This window comes from Dendrobates tinctorius, unplaced genomic scaffold (assembly GCF_039654945.1).
Source record: "Dendrobates tinctorius isolate UK_male_01 unplaced genomic scaffold, ASM3965494v1 ptg000184l, whole genome shotgun sequence".
Classification (NCBI taxonomy): domain Eukaryota; kingdom Metazoa; phylum Chordata; class Amphibia; order Anura; family Dendrobatidae; genus Dendrobates; species Dendrobates tinctorius.
The window spans coordinates 19,354,014-19,363,291 of NW_027361851.1; the positions used below are offsets into that span (position 1 = coordinate 19,354,014).

The 9,278-nt window shown below is 36.1% G+C and overlaps 4 non-coding genes across 4 annotated transcripts; all 4 read right to left on the bottom strand.

Moving 5' to 3' along the window:
* Positions 1-479: 479 nt before the first annotated feature.
* Positions 480-562, bottom strand: TRNAL-CAG (transfer RNA leucine (anticodon CAG)). Its single transcript has one exon. It is a non-coding gene; the product is annotated as a tRNA-Leu (tRNA).
* Positions 563-1,557: 995 nt separating this feature from the next.
* TRNAF-GAA (transfer RNA phenylalanine (anticodon GAA)) lies at positions 1,558-1,630 on the bottom strand. The gene has a single exon. It is a non-coding gene; the product is annotated as a tRNA-Phe (tRNA).
* Positions 1,631-3,673: 2,043 nt separating this feature from the next.
* On the bottom strand, positions 3,674-3,746 carry TRNAF-GAA (transfer RNA phenylalanine (anticodon GAA)). The gene has a single exon. It is a non-coding gene; the product is annotated as a tRNA-Phe (tRNA).
* Positions 3,747-5,690: 1,944 nt separating this feature from the next.
* On the bottom strand, positions 5,691-5,763 carry TRNAF-GAA (transfer RNA phenylalanine (anticodon GAA)). The gene has a single exon. It is a non-coding gene; the product is annotated as a tRNA-Phe (tRNA).
* Positions 5,764-9,278: the final 3,515 nt, after the last annotated feature.

Genomic DNA, 9,278 nt, shown 5'->3' on the forward strand with positions numbered 1-9,278 from the left:
GTTAAAAGTGAGACCATTTGTCCCAAAATGTGCTGAAACATGTCAGAAGGACATGGGCATTTCACATTTTTTAAACTATGATTACCTACTTGTTAAGTTTTTGTTTATTAAGTATCGTTATGGTCTATTGATGTATGAGGTGAAAACTATGAAAGTAGACTTACCAGCAAATCTGTTTCTAGATATATTTCATGACAGCACTGTAGAAGGTTGATTCCCTACCCTAATAGGGACAGAGAACACAAAGAGGTGAAATAGTCCCTCCTCATTGACTGTCCAAAGGATTTTTCTAGTGCCAAAAGAACAACAGACATATGCACAAAAAATCTGTTTGAAGTTCCTAGAGTTCTTTTTTGAGAGGACAAATTCAGATTCACTCCAAAGACTCTCAGGAAATTTTTCAAAACCACATTACTAAGTTTTGTTTGACCTCATCTAATCAATAAATGAAGATAAAGTTTCTTGAAATTAAATGTTGATGTCAGAAGTGGGATTTGAACCCACGCCTCCAGGGGAGACTGCGACCTGAACGCAGCGCCTTAGACCGCTCGGCCATCCTGACTTCGATATGCAATTGGAACTTAACTCCTTCCATGCTAGTCAGCAGAAATGTTACCATCCCTTGTGATTAAAAACTTGTCACACCACCCCAAAAAAGTCAATAAATAACATTTTTTATATGCGTACTTTTCGTCTGCATTAATTTTTAAACCTCCATTTATTTTGTTTGGATATTAGAAATGTTAGATTTCTCACAAATGCGGTGATGCACCACATTTCTTCAGAAACTACTGTTTGGCCACACAGCAGGGCTTTGAAAGGAAGAGCCCTATTTGGGTTTTGCAATGCAGATTTTGCAGGAATACCTTGCAGATGAAATTTGCAGAGTACCAAAACAGCAGAAAACCTCCCAAAGTGACCACATTTTAGAAATTATTTTGCACAATGAGTTAATCAACACCTGCAATTACTATTGTCAGCCTATAGGTGTTTTCACTCTGAACCATCCAGCATTGCAAGTATGCCAGTTTAGTGCCCAGCTTTTGCTTGCAGAGACAAGCAACCCATACATTTTTAAGTGGGCTCTACTCACTGGAGCAATGTCAAATATGTAGATGCTTTGTCTCACCATTAAAGTAGAAACCTCCTATATTTCAAATTAAAGATGACGGACCTGTGTGGAGCTTGTGTTTTTTGCCTTTTTGACTTTGTCCACAGCATATTTTTTAAGGACATTTGTCTCAGTAATGCCTCAGTGTTTCAAAGTCAAACAAGCTGACTATAATCATTCAGCTAGTGTCTGATAAGTGCTGTCTGTTTCAGCTATCAGGTTACCTTTTAATCCTCTTACAGCTAAGTCAATCTGAAATAAAACAAAATAGAGGAAAAATTACTAAAAAACATTCATGTGTTCAAAAGGAAAAAGTTACCGTTTCTCAAATTTTTAACATTTTGTTTTCTGTAGATAGTTAAGATTTTTAGGCCTTTTGATCATGATCAGTCCATGTGCTTTGTTTAATATCTCCTTAAAATGTAAACGGTGAAGAAAAAGCATTTTGCCGAAACCCGGGATTGGACCAGGGACCTTTAGATCTTCAGTCTAACGCTCTCCCAACTGAGCTATTTCGGCCATATCTATACATTTTCTGGGGGGTTTGACACTCTGCAAATGTCAAGTGTCACACCTGGAGGGATATATTATAATTTTTCATTTGACTGTTTTTTGAAGCATGATTTCTATTTGAAACGCCTTCCATTTTGCTGTACATATTTAATAACATTCATTAACTATTTGTGAATGAGTAGAAAAAGACAGCAATTTTGCCATTGAATTTTTACATTTTCAGTTTGTCTCCATGCACCAGTATAATTCTGACCCTGTGCTTCTAGAATAGGTCATGGTCGCACATAAAACACAATTTGCATGCATAATGTTACATCAAGTTTTATTTTTTATGAGATGCAAACAATTGGAGCAAAAAAGAGACAAAAATTTAGAGAAAATATTTTATTGATTGTTAAAAGTGAGACCATTTGTCCCAAAATGTGCTGAAACATGTCAGAAGGACATGGGCATTTCACATTTTTTAAACTATGATTACCTACTTGTTAAGTTTTTGTTAATTAAGTATCGTTATGGTCTATTGATGTATGAGGTGAAAACTATGAAAGTAGACTTACCAGCAAATCCGTTTCTAGATATATTTCATGACAGCACTGTAGAAGGTTGATTCCCTACCCTAATAGGGACAGAGAACACAAAGAGGTGAAATAGTCCCTCCTCATTGACTGTCCAAAGGATTTTTCTAGTGCCAAAAGAACAACAGACATATGCACAAAAAATCTGTTTGAAGTTCCTAGAGTTCTTTTTTGAGAGGACAAATTCAGATTCACTCCAAAGACTCTCAGGAAATTTTTCAAAACCACATTACTAAGTTTTGTTTGACCTCATCTAATCAATAAATGAAGATAAAGTTTCTTGAAATTAAATGTTGATGTCAGAAGTGGGATTTGAACCCACGCCTCCAGGGGAGACTGCGACCTGCGACTGCGACAAAATAGAGGAAAAATTACTAAAAAACATTCCTATGTTCAAAAGGAAAAAGTTACCGTTTCTCAAATTTTTAACAGAGACTGCCACCTGAACGCAGCGCCTTAGACCACTTGGCCATCCTGACTTCGATATGCAATTGGAACTTAACTCCTTCCATGCTAGTCAGCAGAAATGTTACCATTCCTTGTGATTAAAAACTTGTCACACCACCCCAAAAAAGTCAATAAATAACATTTTTTATATGCGTACTTTTCGTCTGCATAAATTTTTAAACCTCCATTTATTTTGTTTGGATATTAGAAATGTTAGATTTCTCACAAATGCGGTGATGCACCACATTTCTTCAGAAACTACTGTTTGGCCACACAGCAGGGCTTTGAAAGGAAGAGCCCTATTTGGGTTTTGCAATGCAGATTTTGCAGGAATACCTTGCAGATGAAATTTGCAGAGTACCAAAACAGCAGAAAACCTCCCAAAGTGACCACATTTTAGAAATTATTTTGCACAATGAGTTAATCAACACCTGCAATTACTATTGTCAGCCTATAGGTGTTTTCACTCTGAACCATCCAGCATTACAAGTATGCCAGTTTAGTGCCCAGCTTTTGCTTGCAGAGACAAGCAACCCATACATTTTTAAGTGGGCTCTACTCACTGGAGCAATGTCAAATATGTAGATGCTTTGTCTCACCATTAAAGTAGAAACCTCCTATATTTCAAATTAAAGATGACGGACCTGTGTGGAGCTTGTGTTTTTTGCCTTTTTGACTTTGTCCACAGCATATTTTTTAAGGACATTTGTCTCAGTAATGCCTCAGTGTTTCAAAGTCAAACAAGCTGACTATAATCATTCAGCTAGTGTCTGATAAGTGCTGTCTGTTTCAGCTATCAGGTTACCTTTTAATCCTCTTACAGCTAAGTCAATCTGAAATAAAACAAAATAGAGGAAAAATTACTAAAAAACATTCATGTGTTCAAAAGGAAAAAGTTACTGTTTCTCAAATTTTTAACATTTTGTTTTCTGTAGATAGTTAAAATTTTTAGGCCTTTTGATAATGATCAGTCCATGTGCTTTGTTTAATATCTCCTTAAAATGTAAACGGTGAAGAAAAAGCATTTTGCCGAAACCCGGGATTGGACCAGGGACCTTTAGATCTTCAGTCTAACGCTCTCCCAACTGAGCTATTTCGGCCATATCTATACATTTTCTGGGGGGTTTGACACTCTGCAAATGTCAAGTGTCACACCTGGAGGGATATATTATAATTTTTCATTTGACTGTTTTTTGAAGCATGATTTCTATTTGAAACGCCTTCCATTTTGCTGTACATATTTAATAACATTCATTAACTATTTGTGAATGAGTAGAAAAAGACAGCAATTTTGCCATTGAATTTTTACATTTTCAGTTTGTCTCCATGCACCAGTATAATTCTGACCCTGTGCTTCTAGAATAGGTCATGGTCGCACATAAAACACAATTTGCATGCATAATGTTACATCAAGTTTTATTTTTTATGAGATGCAAACAATTGGAGCAAAAAAGAGACAAAAATTTAGAGAAAATATTTTATTGATTGTTAAAAGTGAGACCATTTGTCCCAAAATGTGCTGAAACATGTCAGAAGGACATGGGCATTTCACATTTTTTAAACTATGATTACCTACTTGTTAAGTTTTTGTTTATTAAGTATCGTTATGGTCTATTGATGTATGAGGTGAAAACTATGAAAGTAGACTTACCAGCAAATCTGTTTCTAGATATATTTCATGACAGCACTGTAGAAGGTTGATTCCCTACCCTAATAGGGACAGAGAACACAAAGAGGTGAAATAGTCCCTCCTCATTGACTGTCCAAAGGATTTTTCTAGTGCCAAAAGAACAACAGACATATGCACAAAAAATCTGTTTGAAGTTCCTAGAGTTCTTTTTTGAGAGGACAAATTCAGATTCACTCCAAAGACTCTCAGGAAATTTTTCAAAACCACATTACTAAGTTTTGTTTGACCTCATCTAATCAATAAATGAAGATAAAGTTTCTTGAAATTAAATGTTGATGTCAGAAGGGGGATTTGAACCCACGCCTCCAGGGTAGACTGCGACCTGAACGCAGCACCTTAGACCGCTCGGCCATCCTGACTTCGATATGCAATTGGAACTTAACTCCTTCCATGCTAGTCAGCAGAAATGTTACCATCCCTTGTGATTAAAAACTTGTCACACCACCCCAAAAAAGTCAATAAATAACATTTTTTATATGCGTACTTTTCGTCTGCATTAATTTTTAAACCTCCATTTATTTTGTTTGGATATTAGAAATGTTAGATTTCTCACAAATGCGGTGATGCACCACATTTCTTCAGAAACTACTGTTTGGCCACACAGCAGGGCTTTGAAAGGAAGAGCCCTATTTGGGTTTTGCAATGCAGATTTTGCAGGAATACCTTGCAGATGAAATTTGCAGAGTACCAAAACAGCAGAAAACCTCCCAAAGTGACCACATTTTAGAAATTATTTTGCACAATGAGTTAATCAACACCTGCAATTACTATTGTCAGCCTATAGGTGTTTTCACTCTGAACCATCCAGCATTGCAAGTATGCCAGTTTAGTGCCCAGCTTTTGCTTGCAGAGACAAGCAACCCATACATTTTTAAGTGGGCTCTACTCACTGGAGCAATGTCAAATATGTAGATGCTTTGTCTCACCATTAAAGTAGAAACCTCCTATATTTCAAATTAAAGATGACGGACCTGTGTGGAGCTTGTGTTTTTTGCCTTTTTGACTTTGTCCACAGCATATTTTTTAAGGACATTTGTCTCAGTAATGCCTCAGTGTTTCAAAGTCAAACAAGCTGACTATAATCATTCAGCTAGTGTCTGATAAGTGCTGTCTGTTTCAGCTATCAGGTTACCTTTTAATCCTCTTACAGCTAAGTCAATCTGAAATAAAACAAAATAGAGGAAAAATTACTAAAAAACATTCATGTGTTCAAAAGGAAAAAGTTACCGTTTCTCAAATTTTTAACATTTTGTTTTCTGTAGATAGTTAAGATTTTTAGGCCTTTTGATCATGATCAGTCCATGTGCTTTGTTTAATATCTCCTTAAAATGTAAACGGTGAAGAAAAAGAATTTTGCCGAAACCCGGGATTGGACCAGGGACCTTTAGATCTTCAGTCTAACGCTCTCCCAACTGAGCTATTTCGGCCATATCTATACATTTTCTGGGGGGTTTGACACTCTGCAAATGTCAAGTGTCACACCTGGAGGGATATATTATAATTTTTCATTTGACTGTTTTTTGAAGCATGATTTCTATTTGAAACGCCTTCCATTTTGCTGTACATATTTAATAACATTCATTAACTATTTGTGAATGAGTAGAAAAAGACAGCAATTTTGCCATTGAATTTTTACATTTTCAGTTTGTCTCCATGCACCAGTATAATTCTGACCCTGTGCTTCTAGAATAGGTCATGGTCGCACATAAAACACAATTTGCATGCATAATGTTACATCAAGTTTTATTTTTTATGAGCTGCAAACAATTGGAGCAAAAAAGAGACAAAAATTTAGAGAAAATATTTTATTGATTGTTAAAAGTGAGACCATTTGTCCCAAAATGTGCTGAAACATGTCAGAAGGACATGGGCATTTCACATTTTTTAAACTATGATTACCTACTTGTTAAGTTTTTGTTAATTAAGTATCGTTATGGTCTATTGATGTATGAGGTGAAAACTATGAAAGTAGACTTACCAGCAAATCCGTTTCTAGATATATTTCATGACAGCACTGTAGAAGGTTGATTCCCTACCCTAATAGGGACAGAGAACACAAAGAGGTGAAATAGTCCCTCCTCATTGACTGTCCAAAGGATTTTTCTAGTGCCAAAAGAACAACAGACATATGCACAAAAAATCTGTTTGATGTTCCTAGAGTTCTTTTTTGAGAGGACAAATTCAGATTCACTCCAAAGACTCTCAGGAAATTTTTTAAAACCACATTACTAAGTTTTGTTTGACCTCATCTAATCAATAAATGAAGATAAAGTTTCTTGAAATTAAATGTTGATGTCAGAAGTGGGATTTGAACCCACGCCTCCAGGGGAGACTGCGACCTGCGACTGCGACAAAATAGAGGAAAAATTACTAAAAAACATTCATGTGTTCAAAAGGAAAAAGTTACCGTTTCTCAAATTTTTAACAGAGACTGCCACCTGAACGCAGCGCCTTAGAACACTTGGCCATCCTGACTTCGATATGCAATTGGAACTTAACTCCTTCCATGCTAGTCAGCAGAAATGTTACCATTCCTTGTGATTAAAAACTTGTCACACCACCCCAAAAAAGTCAATAAATAACATTTTTTATATGCGTACTTTTCGTCTGCATAAATTTTTAAACCTCCATTTATTTTGTTTGGATATTAGAAATGTTAGATTTCTCACAAATGCGGTGATGCACCACATTTCTTCAGAAACTACTGTTTGGCCACACAGCAGGGCTTTGAAAGGAAGAGCCCTATTTGGGTTTTGCAATGCAGATTTTGCAGGAATACCTTGCAGATGAAATTTGCAGAGTACCAAAACAGCAGAAAACCTCCCAAAGTGACCACATTTTAGAAATTATTTTGCACAATGAGTTAATCAACACCTGCAATTACTATTGTCAGCCTATAGGTGTTTTCACTCTGAACCATCCAGCATTGCAAGTATGCCAGTTTAGTGCCCAGCTTTTGCTTGCAGAGACAAGCAACCCATACATTTTTAAGTGGGCTCTACTCACTGGAGCAATGTCAAATATGTAGATGCTTTGTCTCACCATTAAAGTAGAAACCTCCTATATTTCAAATTAAAGATGACGGACCTGTGTGGAGCTTGTGTTTTTTGCCTTTTTGACTTTGTCCACAGCATATTTTTTAAGGACATTTGTCTCAGTAATGCCTCAGTGTTTCAAAGTCAAACAAGCTGACTATAATCATTCAGCTAGTGTCTGATAAGTGCTGTCTGTTTCAGCTATCAGGTTACCTTTTAATCCTCTTACAGCTAAGTCAATCTGAAATAAAACAAAATAGAGGAAAAATTACTAAAAAACATTCATGTGTTCAAAAGGAAAAAGTTACTGTTTCTCAAATTTTTAACATTTTGTTTTCTGTAGATAGTTAAAATTTTTAGGCCTTTTGATCATGATCAGTCCATGTGCTTTGTTTAATATCTCCTTAAAATGTAAACGGTGAAGAAAAAGCATTTTGCCGAAAGCCGGGATTGGACCAGGGACCTTTAGATCTTCAGTCTAACGCTCTCCCAACTGAGCTATTTCGGCCATATCTATACATTTTCGGGGGGGTTTGACACTCTGCAAATGTCAAGTGTCACACCTGGAGGGATATATTATAATTTTTCATTTGACTGTTTTTTGAAGCATGATTTCTATTTGAAGCCTTCCATTTTGCTGTACATATTTAATAACATTCATTAACTATTTGTGAATGAGTAGAAAAAGACAGCAATTTTGCCATTGAATTTTTACATTTTCAGTTTGTCTCCATGCACCAGTATAATTCTGACCCTGTGCTTCTAGAATAGGTCATGGTCGCACATAAAACACAATTTGCATGCTTAATGTTACATCAAGTTTTATTTTTTATGAGATGCAAACAATTGGAGCAAAAAAGAGACAAAAATTTAGAGAAAATATTTTATTGATTGTGAAAAGTGAGACCATTTGTCCCAAAATGTGCTGAAACATGTCAGAAGGACATGGGCATTTCACATTTTTTAAACTATGATTACCTACTTGTTAAGTTTTTGTTAATTAAGTATCGTTATGGTCTATGGATGTATGAGGTGAAAACTATGAAAGTAGACTTACCAGCAAATCCGTTTCTAGATATATTTCATGACAGCACTGTAGAAGGTTGATTCCCTACCCTAATAGGGACAGAGAACACAAAGAGGTGAAATAGTCCCTCCTCATTGACTGTCCAAAGGATTTTTCTAGTGCCAAAAGAACAACAGACATATGCACAAAAAAACCTGTTTGATGTTCCTAGAGTTCTTTTTTGAGAGGACAAATTCAGATTCACTCCAAAGACTCTCAGGAAATTTTTCAAAACCACATTACTAAGTTTTGTTTGACCTCATCTAATCAATAAATGAAGATAAAGTTTTTTGAAATTAAATGTTGATGTCAGAAGTGGGATTTGAACCCACGCCTCCAGGGAAGACTGAACGCAGCGCCTTAGACCGCTCGGCCATCCTGACTTCGATATGCAATTGGAACTTAACTCCTTCCATGCTAGTCAGCAGAAATGTTACCATCCCTTGTGATTAAAAACTTGTCACACCACCCCAAAAAAGTCAATAAATAACATTTTTTATATGCGTACTTTTCGTCTGCATTAATTTTTAAACCTCCATTTATTTTGTTTGGATATTAGAAATGTTAGATTTCTCACAAATGCGGTGATGCACCACATTTCTTCAGAAACTACTGTTTGGCCACACAGCAGGGCTTTGAAAGGAAGAGCCCTATTTGGGTTTTGCAATGCAGATTTTGCAGGAATACCTTGCAGATGAAATTTGCAGAGTACCAAAACAGCAGAAAACCTCCCAAAGTGACCACATTTTAGAAATTATTTTGCACAATGAGTTAATCAACACCTGCAATTACTATTGTCAGCCTATAGGTGTTTTCACTCTGAACCATCCAGCATTGCAAG